At 43.6% G+C, this 15,680-nt stretch overlaps 1 protein-coding gene across 4 annotated transcripts in view; it reads left to right on the forward strand.

Moving 5' to 3' along the window:
* Window positions 1–15,680, forward strand: part of TLK1 (tousled like kinase 1) — a 525,870-nt gene that overhangs the window by 54,567 nt on the left and 455,623 nt on the right. The window contains exons 3-4 of one of the 4 annotated variants that reach the window (XM_068245535.1): window positions 432–494; window positions 7,298–7,368. The exons of 1 other annotated variant lie outside the window; for it this stretch is intronic. The gene's annotated coding sequence lies outside the window, so the exon portion shown is untranslated. Of the gene's footprint in view, window positions 1–431; window positions 495–1,476; window positions 1,520–7,297; window positions 7,369–15,680 lie in introns of those variants that run through there. 2 more of the 4 variants (XM_068245538.1, XM_068245537.1) reach the window with 2 other exon arrangements.

Raw genomic sequence — 15,680 nt, forward strand, 5'->3', positions numbered from 1 at the left:
AGAGAGGAAGTTGTGAGTTCAGGTCCGCTCTAAACCACTCTGCCAGCGTCATGGCCAATCTCCCTTCTATTAGATTGGGTTCCTCCTCCCACATCGTATTGTATGTCAATGTACAACTGATTATGGAGCGACGTGCACTTCTGCTGTAGATGTCTAATGCTGGGAATACACGATGAATTTTTTGTGGCAGATTTACTTTCCGATCAATTTTCCGATAATTTTTTCTGATCGATTTCCATTCACTACTATGAGAAAATCGATCAGAAAAATGATCGAAATCAGACCTGTTGGAAAGTATCTAAAAAAAAACTCATGGTGTATTCCCAGCATTACAGCATTTTTTTTTTCCTTCCAAGACTTTGGTTCAGCTTTAAACTCTTTCACACCGCCTCATGCAATAAATAACTATGGTGATTTCAATTTCATAACAGACAGATGAACTGTGGAGATGATCAGGAATTGTGCGGAAGACTCTAACACTGCCATGGAAACAGGTCTGACTAACACTCTTGGCCTATATTTTAGACACAAAAATACATAATAATGCACTTTTTCCCCTCATACTGCAGATCTTGAGTCCTGATAGAGACAGGACATTTTTTTCCATATTTTTCATATTGTTGGCTAAAAACAAGTTACAAAGCAGCTTAAAATCCTCATTATTAGGGCTTGTGTTCTGGGGTACATTTAAAAACGGCGCAAGGAAAAATTGATGCGAAATAACGGTACTAGAATACCGGTGATTTTATTAATATTTTATTATCCACTAAAGTAGGATATTGGTAATTTTACCGACATTCTACTATCCCCCACTGTACCCTAACTCTCGCTTGAACTCTCCTCTATCTATGCGTAACCTTTACCACCCGAACTAATCCAAATTCTGTCCTGTCCTCACCTACTCCTAACGGTAACCCTCTACAATTCATGTCTTACCCTACCCATCCTCCTTCTACTCCTAACTCTCCAGTATCTAGGTCTTGGGGCTGGTTCACACTTGCTTTAAAAGCGTATCCATGCAATACGTTTTAAAAGCTCTGCTTAAATGCAGGAAGTGGATCCTATGTTAAAAATAGGATCTGCTCCCACTTGTTACAAAATACAGATCGTATACGGATCCATATGCTGTGGAACGCGAGATGGAACGCCCCAACTTGGCATATTTTCCCTGGGCGGGAAAGTGTGCCCAATGTAAGCCTAGGATGATGGACAATGTCCATTCTCACTAGGCTACTCGCTGTATCCGGGTCATCAGTTTTGCCTGCAGCCCGTCGCCGCCGTGATGTCATACGCGTGTGTCCCGCCGCCCATTGCCACCGCTCGGTGCTTCAAAACAGCCCAGTGGGCTGCAAAAGACCAATGGGAATACTCAGCAACAGGGAGGATTCTCATTGGTTTCTGTTGGACCAATGAAAATTCTCCCTGTTGCTAGGGAAAATTGGCCTGCTGCAGCCTATGGAGAGCTGCATGCTCCTGCTGACATCCGTGCTGTTAAAGGGGCAGAGCGGCGGCGGGACAGGCAAGTGGCGATGCGTACATTATGAATCGTTACATCTGCCTGCTCCTGGAATGTTTATTTTTACTTCCATTGAATTCCCTGGGGGGAGGAGAGGGGTTTCTGTCATTCCATTTCAACTGTATAGTGTTTTTATCAGCTCAGAGATAAATAAAGCATGTTATCTAAGATTTTGTAGGGAAGAGAGTGCAGAGATTTATATTCACATCATGGTGCAGCAACTGGTTAAATTTACTTAGCAGCAAAACCGACATTTTTAAAACCATTACGTTAATTTTGTAAAAGCAAAAAGTTAAGTACAGATTGGTTCTAGGAGACAAATTGCAATATCAAAACATTAAACATTTTGAAGACTTGTTTTACTGTCCACACCTCAGATCCTGGTGTCAGTAATTAAATAGCTTTATAGTTTTGGTGTCAGGCTGACTTTATTAAACCCACACATTGCCAAATAGGCTAAATATTTCTCATTCAGAAGGAGACGTTATTTCTTTGAGAGATGACTTAAAAACAGTATGAACTTTCAGCATTGACAGCATAATCACCCAGAGCGCGAGCAGGTCACGCTTGCAATTGCTGATGTCGAAATTAATAGATTCATAAAGTTATTTGACAAGGTTAATTTCATCATATTGAGTCATTTATCCCTCAGAATCTAGTCTAAGATTAAGAAACACTCAGAATATTGCAGCAATGTATTATTTATATGTATTTCAAGATACACCCAATGATTTTATCATTATTAGCTGTATGGTCTAAGTAAAATAAATGTGCATGGCATATCCCTGCTTAGAAATGTGACTTGTCAGTGACATTTCTTGGCAAAGCTTGTAACAATCATGGCAACAAAGTATAGATATTTATTTGCCACGATTCAGTCATGTGCCACCGTGACATATTTCTGATGTCTATTTTCAGAGCCACCATCTCTCAGCTCAGTAGTAAAATACTGATTGTGATAGTTCCTGGCCATTCACCAGCTTTCTAAGCTGCACAGCTTCCCTCACTCACACTAACTGCACTATCCCTACCCCTCACACTAATTGCACTCTACACTAACCCTACCCCTCACACTAATTGCACTCCACACTAACCCTACCCCTCACACTAATTGCACTCCACACTGACCCTACTCTTCACACTAATTGCACTCCACACTAACGTTACCCCTCACACTAATTGCACTCCACACTAACCCTACCACTCACACTAATTGCACTCCACACTAATGCTACCACTCACACTAATTGCACTCCACACTAACCCTACCCCTCACACTAATTGCACTCCACACTGACCCTACTCCTCACACTAATTGCACTCCACACTAACCCTACCACTCACACTAATTGCACTCCACACTAACCCTACCACTCACACTAATTGCACTCCACACTAACCCTACCCCTCACACTAATTGCACTCCTTAATAACCCTACCACTCACACTAATAGCACTCCTTAATACCCATACCCCTCACACTAATTGCACTCCTTAATAACCCTACCCCTCACACTAATTGCACTCCTTAATAACCCTACCCCTCACACTAATTGCACTCCTTAATAACCCTACCCCTCACACTAATTGCACTCCTTAATAACCCTATCCCTCCAACTAATTGCACTGTACACTAACCCTACTCCTCACACTAATTGCACTCCACACTAATCCTACCCCTCACACTAATTGCACTCCACACTAACCCTACCATTTACACTAATTTCACCCCACACTAACCCTACCCCTCACACTAATTGCACTCCTTAATAACCCTACCACTCACACTAATAGCACTCCTTAATAACCATACCCCTCACACTAATTGCACTCCTTAATAACTCTACCCCTCACACTAATTGCACTCCACACTAACCCTACCCCTCACACTAATTGCACTCCACACTAACCCTACCACTCACACTAATTGCACTCCACGCTGACCCTACTAATTGCACTTCACACTGACCCTGCCTCTCACACAAATTGCACTCCTCACTAAGTGTACCTAATCTGACTTGCGACATAATATACTGTAGTACTAGTCCTACTAAGAAATTGTCTGAAGTACTTTTTGTTTTTCTGTACTGCAAGTTTAAAAACAAGGGGCACGACTGGCCGCAACTGGCCAGATTACCAGACCAGATAATGGCAGAACAGAGGGGCAGAGGAGGACAGGGAGGGATGCCACAGACCTCGTGGGGCAGGAGGAAGCCCCAGGTAAGTATAAATACAACATAATCAGTGATCTCAGGTACACTTTAGTTGAAGGTGATTGGTTAACTCATTCCCACATTCTTTTAATTTAATCAGTGTATTAAATGTGGAAAGGCATTGTTTAATGCCAAAAATTAGGGCAGATGGGCGTTATCACCTGCTTTAGACAAGTGATATGATGTATCCCTTTTTCATAATGTTGTTTTTGTTCCATTTTTTTCATATTTTACTTGAATGAATAGCCTTATCCCCCGGCCTCTTTCACATCTTCTGATATTCCAGAATGGTTAAGCTGAAAGCTTGTGATTCAGCAACCGGCCACATGGTCCATAGCATGGGGGTATACTGTAAGAAGGTGCAGAATTCCTTCCCTCTTTTTGCACAGCCCTCTTGTCTATGTCAAGAACAAGGCTTATCCCCACCAGTTGCTTAAAAGTTAATTCAAACCAAAAGCCAAAAATAAATTTGTTACGCAGTTCTCCCTGTGCCCGCTTTGTCTGCGACCCATCCATGCATCGTTTACAATGAGCCAACTGTGCACACGTGAGTCATATACCAACCGGTTTAAAGGTCCTGACCACTAATAGTTGGGGGCTAGTATGGGATAGATAGTGGATGAACAAAGGCTTGAGGGGGAGACATAGACAGCGCAATGTCAGTAACCCTGTGCGTTGGTATTGTTTAGACAAGACAAGACAAGACAAATAACATTTATATCGCGCTTTTCTCCTGGCGGACTCAAAGCGCCAAGGAAGCAGATCCCCGCACTGGCTGTCTTTGAACATCTGGTTCAAAGGTCCTGACCACTACTAGTTTGGGGGAGGGGCCTTGGATATCCTTTAAGGACAAGGGGCTCATCCCCCCAATATAAAAGTATTTTATTTCATATGTATGCTTCTATCTTCACTTCCGTAAGCTGCTTTCTTCTTCTGTTGACGTCTACCTTGTTCTTCTGTATATCGTTGTCTTCTTCTGTCGCTTTCATCCATTGACTTCTTTCTTCTCCTTAAATGTATTTTCTTCTAGTCTTCTGTTCTGCTGTAATTTTTTTCTACTGTCTTCTTTTTTACTGAAATCTTGACTGCATTCATCAGTCACACAAGGATACTCGCTGTAGCACCACCTTTTTGGACAACTTTGGAGGTATAACTGGGATCAATTCTGTCTAAGCTTTAACTTTCCAGCTTAGCTTTTGTGATGTTCCTGCAGTATTTCTACATAATTTTCCTTTCTCACAATGCCATCTTTTTTGTTAAATATAAAAATCGAAAAACACCAGTAGAAGAGAAAAGTCGAAGCACCAGCTCATGCACATAGGGGTTTATTGGTAGTCACATAGGCTACCAGAGGTAACCTCTGGTCTCTGAGAAAGCGGCAGTTGCCGTAAAACGGCTGTAAGGCCGGTATCTCTCCTGTAACCTAGCAGGAATGCCTGTATGCCTATTTGACTACCAATAAACCCCTATGCGCATGAGCTGGTTTTCAGACCTTTCTCTTCTACTGGTGATCAATTGGTGTTTACGTGAGCACAACCATTATAGGGGTAGTCCATAGAGCTCGTCCTCAGCAAGCATCTGGTGCCCACCTATCCTTCCTTCTACCCACGTCTTTAAAAATCCCAAAAATTTGTTAAATGCACCATTCTCTCCTGCAATAAATGCACACCCCAACATGATGTCCATTTCCCCATGCTTGATGGATGGGATGATGTTCTTTGGCTTGCAAGCTTGACCCCTTTTTGTTCCAAACATATTAGCGGTGGTACAGACAAACATTTTAATCTTGGATACATCAGATCAGAAAACATTTCTCTAGAAAGTAAGATCTTTGTCCTCATGTGCCCTTCCAAAAAAGCAGTCTAGCTTTTTATTGTGGGTTTGGAACAATGGTTTCTTCCTAGTGGTGCAGCCTTTCAGGTTATGTCAATAAAGGACTCATTTTACTGAGGAAATAAATAATTCTGTACTATTTTCCTCCAGCATCTTATTCCAGCAGTGTTTCTGGGATTGATTGGCACTTTCGGTGCCAAAGCATGTTATTCTCTAGGAGAAAAAATTCTGCACCTTCGTGAGTGGTATGGTGGCTGTGTGGTCACTAGAGATGGGCCGAACGGTTCGCCGGTGAACGGTTCCAGGCGAACTTCGGTGGTTCGCGTTCGCCTGAACCAGGCGAACTTTTCGCCTGAACCAGGCGAACTTTTGCAGAAGTTCGATTTGCCCCATAATGCACTATGAGGGTCAACTTTGACCCTCTGCATCACACTCAGCAGGCACATTGTAGCCATTCAGGCTACACTAAGCCCTGGAGCCCCCCCCCCCCCTTATATAAGGCAGGTTCTGGCGGCCATTAGCCTCACTCGTGTGCCTGCTAGCCTGCTAGAGACAGACTAGGGACAGCTGCTGCAGACTTGTTCTTCTAGGGACAGATTAGTTAGGTTCTTGGCTGCTTAGCTTGCTCCTGGCTGATTATTATTGCTTTTATAGCACCCCTCAACAGCTCTTTTCAGAGCTCATCCTGTACTTTTTTTTTTCTTTCTGTGTGTCAAACTGACATCTTTGTTGCATGCACAGCCTTGCTAATTCATAGTGTGTGTGCCACTGCCAGCAGCCCATTCAGTGACTACCTGTGTGTGTGACAGGGAGCTGCACATTGTACTACCCAGTACTGCATATACCCAGTACCTGTTGTGTTTACTTAACCCACCTCATCACTGCATATACCTAGCTTTGTGTTTAGTGAACCCAGCTCACTGCATCTAACTACCTGTTGTGTTGAGTGAACCCACCTCACTGCATCTAAGTACCTTTACTGTTCAGTGAACCCAGCTCACAGCATCTAAGTACCTTTACTGTTCAGTGAACCCACCTCACTGCATCTAACTACCTGTTGTGTTGAGTGAACCCACCTCACTGCATCTAAGTACCTTTACTGTTCAGTGAACCCAGCTCACTACATCTAAGTACCTTTACTGTTCAGTGAACCCACCTCACTGCATCTAACTACCTGTTGTGTTGAGTGAACCGACCTCACTGCATCTAAGTACCTTTACTGTTCAGTGAACCCACCTCACTGCATCTAACTACCTGTTGTGTTGAGTGAACCCACCTCACTGCATCTAAGTACCTTTACTGTTCAGTGAACCCAGCTCACGGCATCTAAGTACCTTTACTGTTCAGTGAACCCACCTCACTGCGTCTAACTACTTACGGCCGCTACACTGATTTTTCTGGTGCATGTACATGCCTGCCTAATTCTTCTGGCTGCACTGCAGGCCGCTGCAACAAACAAACAAAAGGCATGTACATGTGCCCACCCCCCTTCGTGATCATTACCTTGCCGTGGTGAAGGGGCTTGCGTATCACAATGAAGCAATGACCGCCGGCTATATAAGTGTCTCGGGTGGGGGTGGCACACAAAAGATAATAAGGTCGTTGCTTCATTTTGGTCAGACCAAATTTGATTTTTGTCAATAAAGGACTCATTTTACTAAGGAATTAAATAATTCTGTACTAGTTTCCTATTGTGTCTCTTGGTATGTTTAACATCTTTGCAATCTTCTTATAGCCATTCCCCTTCCTGTGAAGAGAAATCACCTCTTCTCTTGTCTTCCTGGACCATTCTCTTGACTTCACCAGGTTTGTAAACACACCAGTAAATGTCTAGAAGGAGCTGAGTATCACAGTCATTTTAAATCTGCCCAATTGGTGCTTATTATGCTTGATTGCCGCTCGTTAACATCCACAGGTGTTTTCAAAACCTGATTGAAAACACTTGAATGAACCTCTGTTCTTAAGAGTGGTAGTCTTTAAGGGGTTGAATAATTGTGTCAATGAAGAAATCACACAAAAAAATTTAATACTGTATTACAAAAACAATTGATGTCATTTTAGTTGCATTTGGTCCTTGTACGATTTCATTCTTTACAGCATTGGGGGTTGAATAATTTTGAAAACAACTGTACATAGAATTGAATGGTGTCGTGGCAGCCAAACGTACATGATCTACTACTATCGCTAGTTTGACGATATTTAACCCCCCTGGTGGTATAATTCCTGCGGCTGCGCAGCCGCGGGAGGGTTTTTTTCGCCTTTTTTTTTTTTTAGCATGTAGCTAGCCTAGCGCTAGCTACATGCTTCCCCCCTCCCTGTGGCGTCCGCCCGTCCCCTCCGATCGCCACCGGCGCCGCTTGCCCATAAGGAAATCCCGTTCTGAACGGGATTTCCTTGAGGGCTTCTCCTGTCGCCGTGGTGACGAATGGAGTGACGTCATCGACGTCGCGACGTCACAGGGAGTCCCGATCCACCCCATAGCGCAGCCTGGCGGCGATTGGCTAGGCTGCGCAAGGGGTATGCAGCGGGGGGCCTGTTTCCGCGGCGGGTAGCGGCGCATCGGCGGTGGGCGGCGGCGATCAGACCAAACACGCAGCTAGCAAAGTGCTAGCTGCGTGTTTGAAAAAAAAATTGTGTAAATCGGTCCAGCAGGGCCTGTCACACACGGGGTTACCGCCAAGGAGGTTAATAACTTTTTAGGGGGTTAAAGTTAGGCTTTAAGTAGAGGTCGTTTAAAGTAAGGTACGTCCATGAGCTGGGGGGGGGGTGGAGGGAGGAAGGTTATGGTTAGGATAGGTGCCGGGTAACACTGGATTCACACTTGTCTGCTAATCACTGGGTAGTTCACACTTGAATGCATTTTTCATATGCAGAAGAACAAGTGACAGCAATACAGCACTGTCGGAAAACTCATGCAGAAAACCACACACTGAAAACTAACAGATAAGTGTGAATCCAGCCTAAACCAATATTTTACTCCTAGAGGCTTATCCTTGCACCCAAGTCATGAGGTGATACGTATTTTTAAGAGTTTCATATTTTTTTGCGGCGCCTATTTCCCTTCCAATTTATGCCAAATGTTACTTCATATAGTGAAAATGAAAAGTTAAATACCCTGATAAGATAAGCCTCTTGAAAGTCCAGAGGCTTCACTTCTTACACCCCACCGTTCCAGTGAAGGGACCCTCCTCCTCCATGCACAATCACTTTGTTCTACTGGGCATGCTTGGACCGTACTTGTGCATTCTCAGTTGGACGGAGGGGAGCATCGTCAGAATAAGGACCCTTTGCTGCCACGATGAGCTGTAAGACTATCAAGGAAGCCTTTGAACTATCCAAAAACTTCCCTCTACCCTAGTAAGTATCTAACGCAGGGGTTCCCAAACATTTTGGGTCGAGGGCCAGGTCAACATACTTCAGACTGCTGGGGGCCAGAGTGTACATAAAATGATGTAGAAGTCTTTGCGGGCCAGACAGTGAAGCATACCCAGGTGACAACCTGCAGTCCCAATTGGACAGCAGTGTCACCTGATGTGGAATTTGATTGGAAACCAGCAAATTACTGCTTTCTGGCTTCCATGTAGATGGGTGGTGCCAGCACTGCTATTCCATATGCAGACCACCAATATTTAAAGATGTAGCTGACTGCATCTATAAGTAATATATTTTGTGTGGTGGTGGTGGGGGGCGGTAAAAAAGCCTCAGGGGGCCACATTCGGCCCGCGAGACCACTGATCTAAAGTGTTATTGTTATCAGGTAGACTGGATATAAAATGTAGCCAATTTTTTAGTAGGTAAAAACATTTATCCGAACATCAGGCCGCAAACTGAAAATTAGAAAAAGATTTCCTTCCCGAAGAATGACTGTCCACTCAGAAGTGGAGCAGTAGTGAGCTATGCACCCCTTAACATAACAGGAAATTAATATATTGCTACCATAAGGGGTCAAGAATCTTGTCTATCTGCCCATGTTTTTCCTTCACAGAGTCTGAGATGCAAAAAAAAATCTGCGATTTCTAGTTGCCGGCTGAACCAGGCAGCTGATTATTCATGAGACCTTTGCTGCATCTACTAATTCAGCCTCAGAATCCTCGAGTGGATTATGGGTTAACAATGCAGGGATCTGACATCAACCTTTAAAAAGAGAAAAAAACACACCCTTAAAACACCACAAGTAAATCTCCAGCCATGGCTGGCTGACTTGTCATTGCAACTCCCCTCCCGTAGCAAAAACCTGGGGAAGAAAAAGAGGCCCATATTAAACACATAGATCAAATTGCAATAAGACTGGAGCTGCGTTGAGCTGTTTATTGTTTATAAGCAGAAAATGGATTTCTGTGAAGCGGTGAATCTGCTGCTTCTGTCGTCGAATCTCCAGGTGGAATCTTTAGCAGTGAGGGAAATGAATCATGAGGTAGACATTTGGGTTAAGCTCCTGGGCTGTATATTGCTAGAGGATGAATCACTGGCTAGCCCCAATCATAATAAAGCTGACACAGTGAGGCGTTTAAAGGATCTAAATGATATCCCTTTATTATTTATTGATAAATTGGAGGCTACAGACATAGGAATGGCTAGTGGAGATGTGAAGAGTTTCTGGCAATAGAGGGGTTATCTGTTAGCTATAAAAAGACATGGGAGAAGGCTTTGGAACTCATCTGTATTTGGAGAGGAAAGATTTGCAGTCGGCTGTATTTCCTGAATATTTCTACGTTTCAGCGAATGTGTTACATTTATGCCAAATGTTGCCCATTTTTAAAGGAGCACCGTCGCAAAAATCTTAAAATGTAAAAGATATGTAAACATATACAGATAAGAAGTACGTTTCTTCCAGAGTAAAATGAGCCATAAATTACTTTTCTCCGATGTTGCTGTCACTTACCACAAGTAGTAGAAATCTAACAGAACCGACAGGTTTTGGACTAGTCCATCTCCTCATGCGGGATTCTCAGGATTTTCTTTATTTTTAAAAGCACTTAGGGCTCTTTCACACCAGAGCCCTTTTTCAGCGTTTTAACGCAAAGTCTATACTTTGCGTTAACCAAGGTAAAAGGAAAGTCCATAGACTTTGATTTTCCCTTTCACACCCGATGCTGCGTTTCGATGCGTTGCGGTACGACGCACTCGGGAGCATTTTATCGTCAGGGATCGGCGTTTCCCCATCGGGTTAATTGATACTACCGCCGCTGCTCAGCGTCGCACCGCAGATTCCCGACGACAGCCGCGGGCTACTCAACGCGTGCAGGAGAACAGCTCCTGCACGCGTTGTTAGATGTGAAAGGAGCCTTAGTGAATGGCAGTTGCTCCATCCAACTGCCAAAAAGTGTGCAGTGAGCACGGAGGCTGGCCAGCATGTTTTTATAAATCTTTTTTAAGGAGTGTCTTAATAAAGAATTCATAAAAGTCATGCTGAGAATCCCCATGAAGAGATGGACTAGCCAAAAACCTGTTGGTAACGTCAGATTTCTACCACCTACTGTAAGTGACACGGGGGAGAGATCAAATGACAACTTGTGATTAGTCACAGATGAGGGAGACTTAAGATGCGTACACACATGCGACTATAGTCGTTTGTAACGATCGTTCCCCAATCTTTACTAACGACGATCGTTACAAAAAAAGAACCACCGACTAGTAAGGCAAACGACGAACGAGCCAAATCGCTACAAAAGAAAGTTCTGTCTCGGCGGATTTTAACCAACGACGATCGTTTGCAAAAGTAGTACATCGTTGGAAACGGTCGTTCGTACTAGGCTTGACATGCGCGTTTCACTATTTCTCCCTGAAACTTCTCATTTTTATGCGCAGGCGCAATAGTTGCTTTACGTGATGTAACGTTCGTTCTAACGATCAGATCGTTACACACATTTAAAAACTAACTTTACTCAGGTCGTTCTTTCATCAATTAAAAGCTCGTTCGTCGTTCTCAAAGAACGATCGTTGTCGCATGTGTGTACGTAGCATAAGGCTAAACTCTCTAAATACATACAGGGTACATTTCTCTATGTTTTCCTTTTATCCTGTGCAAGAGTTCGGGTCCACTTTAAGGAGACTTTTTACCACTGGCATGTCGGAAAAAAGCTCAATGAGGTTTTTCATAATATTGTCTGGGCCGAGGGGATTGCATCTTGAGATGGAAACAAAGGTTACGTCAACACCTGTTTAATGTAATACTAAAGTACATTCTCGTCCATCTGCTAATAGTCTGATGTGAGAAATAAAACAGATGCTGCATCGGTATGAAGACAGGTTTGTGTGAAGGAGAATCAGACAGTCGTGAGACTCATGCAGTATAGAGGCTAAACTAAGCTGAACTTTCACGCCCTGTATCTGTGATTATCATGAATTGTCTGGTCAGCTTTACCACCAAGAATTCACCATCATTACTTCAGACCACTCTTAAAGGGCAACTGAAGTGAGAGGTATATGGAGGCTGCCATATTTATTTCCTTTTAAACAATACCAGTTGCCTTGCAGCCCTACTGATCTATTTGGCTGCATTAGTAACTGAATCACACCAGAAACAAGCATGCAGCTAATCTTGTCAGATTTGACAATGATGTCAGAAACACCTGATCTGCTGCATGCTTGTTCAGGGTCTATGATTAAAAGCATTAGAGGCAGAGGATCAGCATGGCTGCCAGGCAACTGGTATTGTTTAAAAGGAAATAAATATGGCAGCCTCCATATACCTCTCACTTCAGTTGTCCTTTAAAGGGGATCCGAAGTTAAAATTTAACTTATGCTATGATAAATTATTGTAGTTATTATTATTATTGTGTAGTACAGCTCTAAGTTATGAGTCTCCTATTGTTTCCTGTACAGGAAGAGTTAAGAAACTTCACTTGTTTTCTATGCAAAAGATCTTCTCTGAGATCTCCGACTAATTTAGTCAGAGAGCAGTGCTATTTTCTAAAGCACTTATACATCAAAGAAACCGTGAAAGACAACTTCAGATAAGATTTTACTGCAGGGAAGTTCAAAGGGCCGTTAGCTCTGCTCTGTTTCATAGTTCAAAATGTTTGTTTGGTTTTATTTGTTTTTAAAGGTATATAACTAAAAAATAAAAATATGAGACGCTTTTCTTTGCTACTAATGTTCTATTAATTATCCGTACTACACATACAATCCATATATATATAAAATCGTGTGTGTGCGTGTGCGTGCGTGTGTGTGCGCGCGTGTGTCGCGATTACGCGAAAACGCCTTGACCGATTTGAACGAAACTTGGTATACAGATCCCTTACTACCTGGGATGATATGTTCTGGGGGTCTCACGTCCCCCCTGCACACATGGGCGGAGCTACAAACAGCCAATCAGATTTCACCCATTCACGTCAATGGAAAAAATGTAAAAGGCTGCCATTCTCACAGTAATTGAGCCAGAGTTCCCACACTTGGCACAGTTGGTCACTTGGTGACCGAGGTTACAAATCCAGGAAAAGTGGGTGGAGCATAAAACAGCCAATCAAATTTCAGCCATTCATTTTAAATGGGAAAATGTAAACTGCAGCCATTCTTACACTGTTACTGGCAGGGTTCTCAAACTTGCCACAGTTGGTCACTGGGTGAATGCGATTAAGATTCAAGAAAGTGGGTGGAGCCTACAACAGCCAATCAAAATTCACCTATTGATTTTCAAGGGGAATATTTAAACTGCTGCCATTCTTACACTGTTAATGGTAGAGGCTTCAAACTTGCTACAGTCGGTCTTTGGGTGACTGGGGTTCAAATTCACAAAAGGGGCGGGCCCCCCAAATAGCCAATCAGATTTCCTTGGTGGATAAACTGCTTCCATTTACACATTTTTGATGCCAGGAACCTGAAAGCTCACAAACTTGGTCATTGAGTGACTGTGTGTCCAGGTTACAAAAAGTGGGCGGAGCCAAAAAACTAATTTTACTAGGAAAATATAAACTGTAGCCATTCTTACACCGTTAATGGCAGGGTTCTCAAACTTTGCACAGTTGGTCACTGGATGAATGAGATTAAGAGTTTGAAAGGTAGGTGGAGCCTACAACAGCCACTAAAAATTCATCTTTCGATTTTCAAAGGGAATATTTAAGCTGCTACCATTCTTTTTATACTGTTAATAGCAGATGCCTCAAACCTGGTACAGTTGGTCACTGGGTGATTAGAGCCACAAAAAGCCAATCAGATTTGATTATTTTTCAATGGGAATATACAAAGTACTGATACCAAGGACCCCAAAGCTGATAAACTTGATAATTGAGTGACTGTATGTCAAGGTTAGAAAAAGTGTGTGGCGCCAACAACTTAATTTTTTACATGGCAGGGTTCCCAAACTTGACACAATTGGCCACTGGGTGACTGGGATTAATATTCAGAAATGTGGGTGGAGCCTAAAAACAGCCAATCAAAATTCACCTATTGATTTTCAAGGGAGAACATTTACATTGCTACCATTCTTACACTGTTAATGGCAGAGGTCTCAAACCTGATACAGTCAGTTATTAGGTGACTGGGGTCCACAAACAGCCAATCAGATTTTTTAGATTGATTTCAGCCATTCTGTTATTGGCAGGGTTCTCAAACTTGACACAGTTGGCTACTGGGTGACTGGGACTAATATTCAGGAAAGTGGGTGGAGCCTACAGCAGCCAATCAAAATTCACCTTTTGATTTTCAAGGGGTATATTTACATTGCTGCCATTCATACACTCGTAATGGCAGAGGCCTCAAATCTGGTACAGTCAGTCACTGGGAGACTGGGGTTTAAATTCTGAAAAGGGAGTGGGCCCAAAACAGCTAATCAGATTTGTTTAATTTCAATGGCAAAATGCAACTTATTGATGCCAAAGACCCCACAGCTCATAAACTTGGTCATTGAGTGACTGTTTGTCAAGGTTAGAAATAGTGGGCATAGCCAAAAACAGCACCACCTGGAGGATGGAGGGAGAACTGCAGCACTGGATCTCAGGGAGGTGAGTGAGTGCTGGGGCTGCTGCAGATCTCTCTGCGGTGTGATTTTTTTTCCAGGTTTCAGGGTCTAAAAGCATGCTAAAAAATTGCACCACTCTTAGACCCTAAAATCCCGAAACAATCAGACCGCCAAGGGGGTTAAAGGACTTCCGAGGCCAAAATCTGGGCCCAAAACGTAAAAAAAGTTAGCTACCTTCATGACTTTGTAAGGCACGGAGGACGCTGTCCGCGCCCTCCGTGCCGTTCCGCCTGGTCCCCTCTGCTGAATAGCCCCCCGAAAGGCTGCGACCCCACGGTCCGGGTCGGCATCTTCTGCCTCCATAGAGATGGCCGCCGGAGCTGGCCACGGCTGTGCAGTCCGCATAGCCGCTACTGCGGCTGCGCAGCTCTAGGGCCAACCCTCCGATCCACGCTGCCTGTTACGTGATCGGGGGGGTTGGCCCTAGAGCTGCGCAGCCGCAGTAGCGGCTATGCGGACTGCGCAGCCGTGGCCAGCTCCGGCGGCCATCTTTATGGAGGCAGACGATGCCGACCCGGACCGTGGGGTCGCAGCCTTTCAGGGGGCTATTCAGCAGAGGGGACCAGGCGGAATGGCACGGAGGGCGCGGACAGCGTCCTCCGTGCCTTACAAAGTCATGAAGGTAGCTAACTTTTTTTACGTTTTGGGTCCAGATTTTGGCCTCGGAAGTCCTTTAAAGGCTAATTTCACTTAAAAGAGGATACTTTACTTTTGCACGTGATTCAGTTGTAACATCACCAATTGGAATCTAAAACCCCTGTCTTTAAAACCGAAAAAAATCCCTGAGCTAGTTTGTGCATCTGCCTGTTCCTGAGAAATATCACTTGGGGCCTATTTGTTGAGAGAACAAGGAAAATGTTCACCAGGAAATTGTTATAATTTCTGCAAAACAACAACATCTTTCAGATGCCACTTTAATAAATCTTGTGAATCTGGTAATCAGATGTAAAGATCAACATTTCTCATCCAGTTCTGCATCATCACCATATTCAGCAGAAATCAGCAATCAAAATCCATTGGCATATTTATAAAGTGGTGATCAAATTGGTTGCCATTTTATAAATCGCCAAATAACATGCATCATTTACAAGGTTTACAATGGAAAATGGTGGTGTTGGAGTCGCACACTGTGTTCTGCAGTGTGCTGCAGGTCGCC

Source organism: Hyperolius riggenbachi, chromosome 7 (genome assembly GCF_040937935.1).
Source record: "Hyperolius riggenbachi isolate aHypRig1 chromosome 7, aHypRig1.pri, whole genome shotgun sequence".
Lineage (NCBI taxonomy): Eukaryota > Metazoa > Chordata > Amphibia > Anura > Hyperoliidae > Hyperolius > Hyperolius riggenbachi.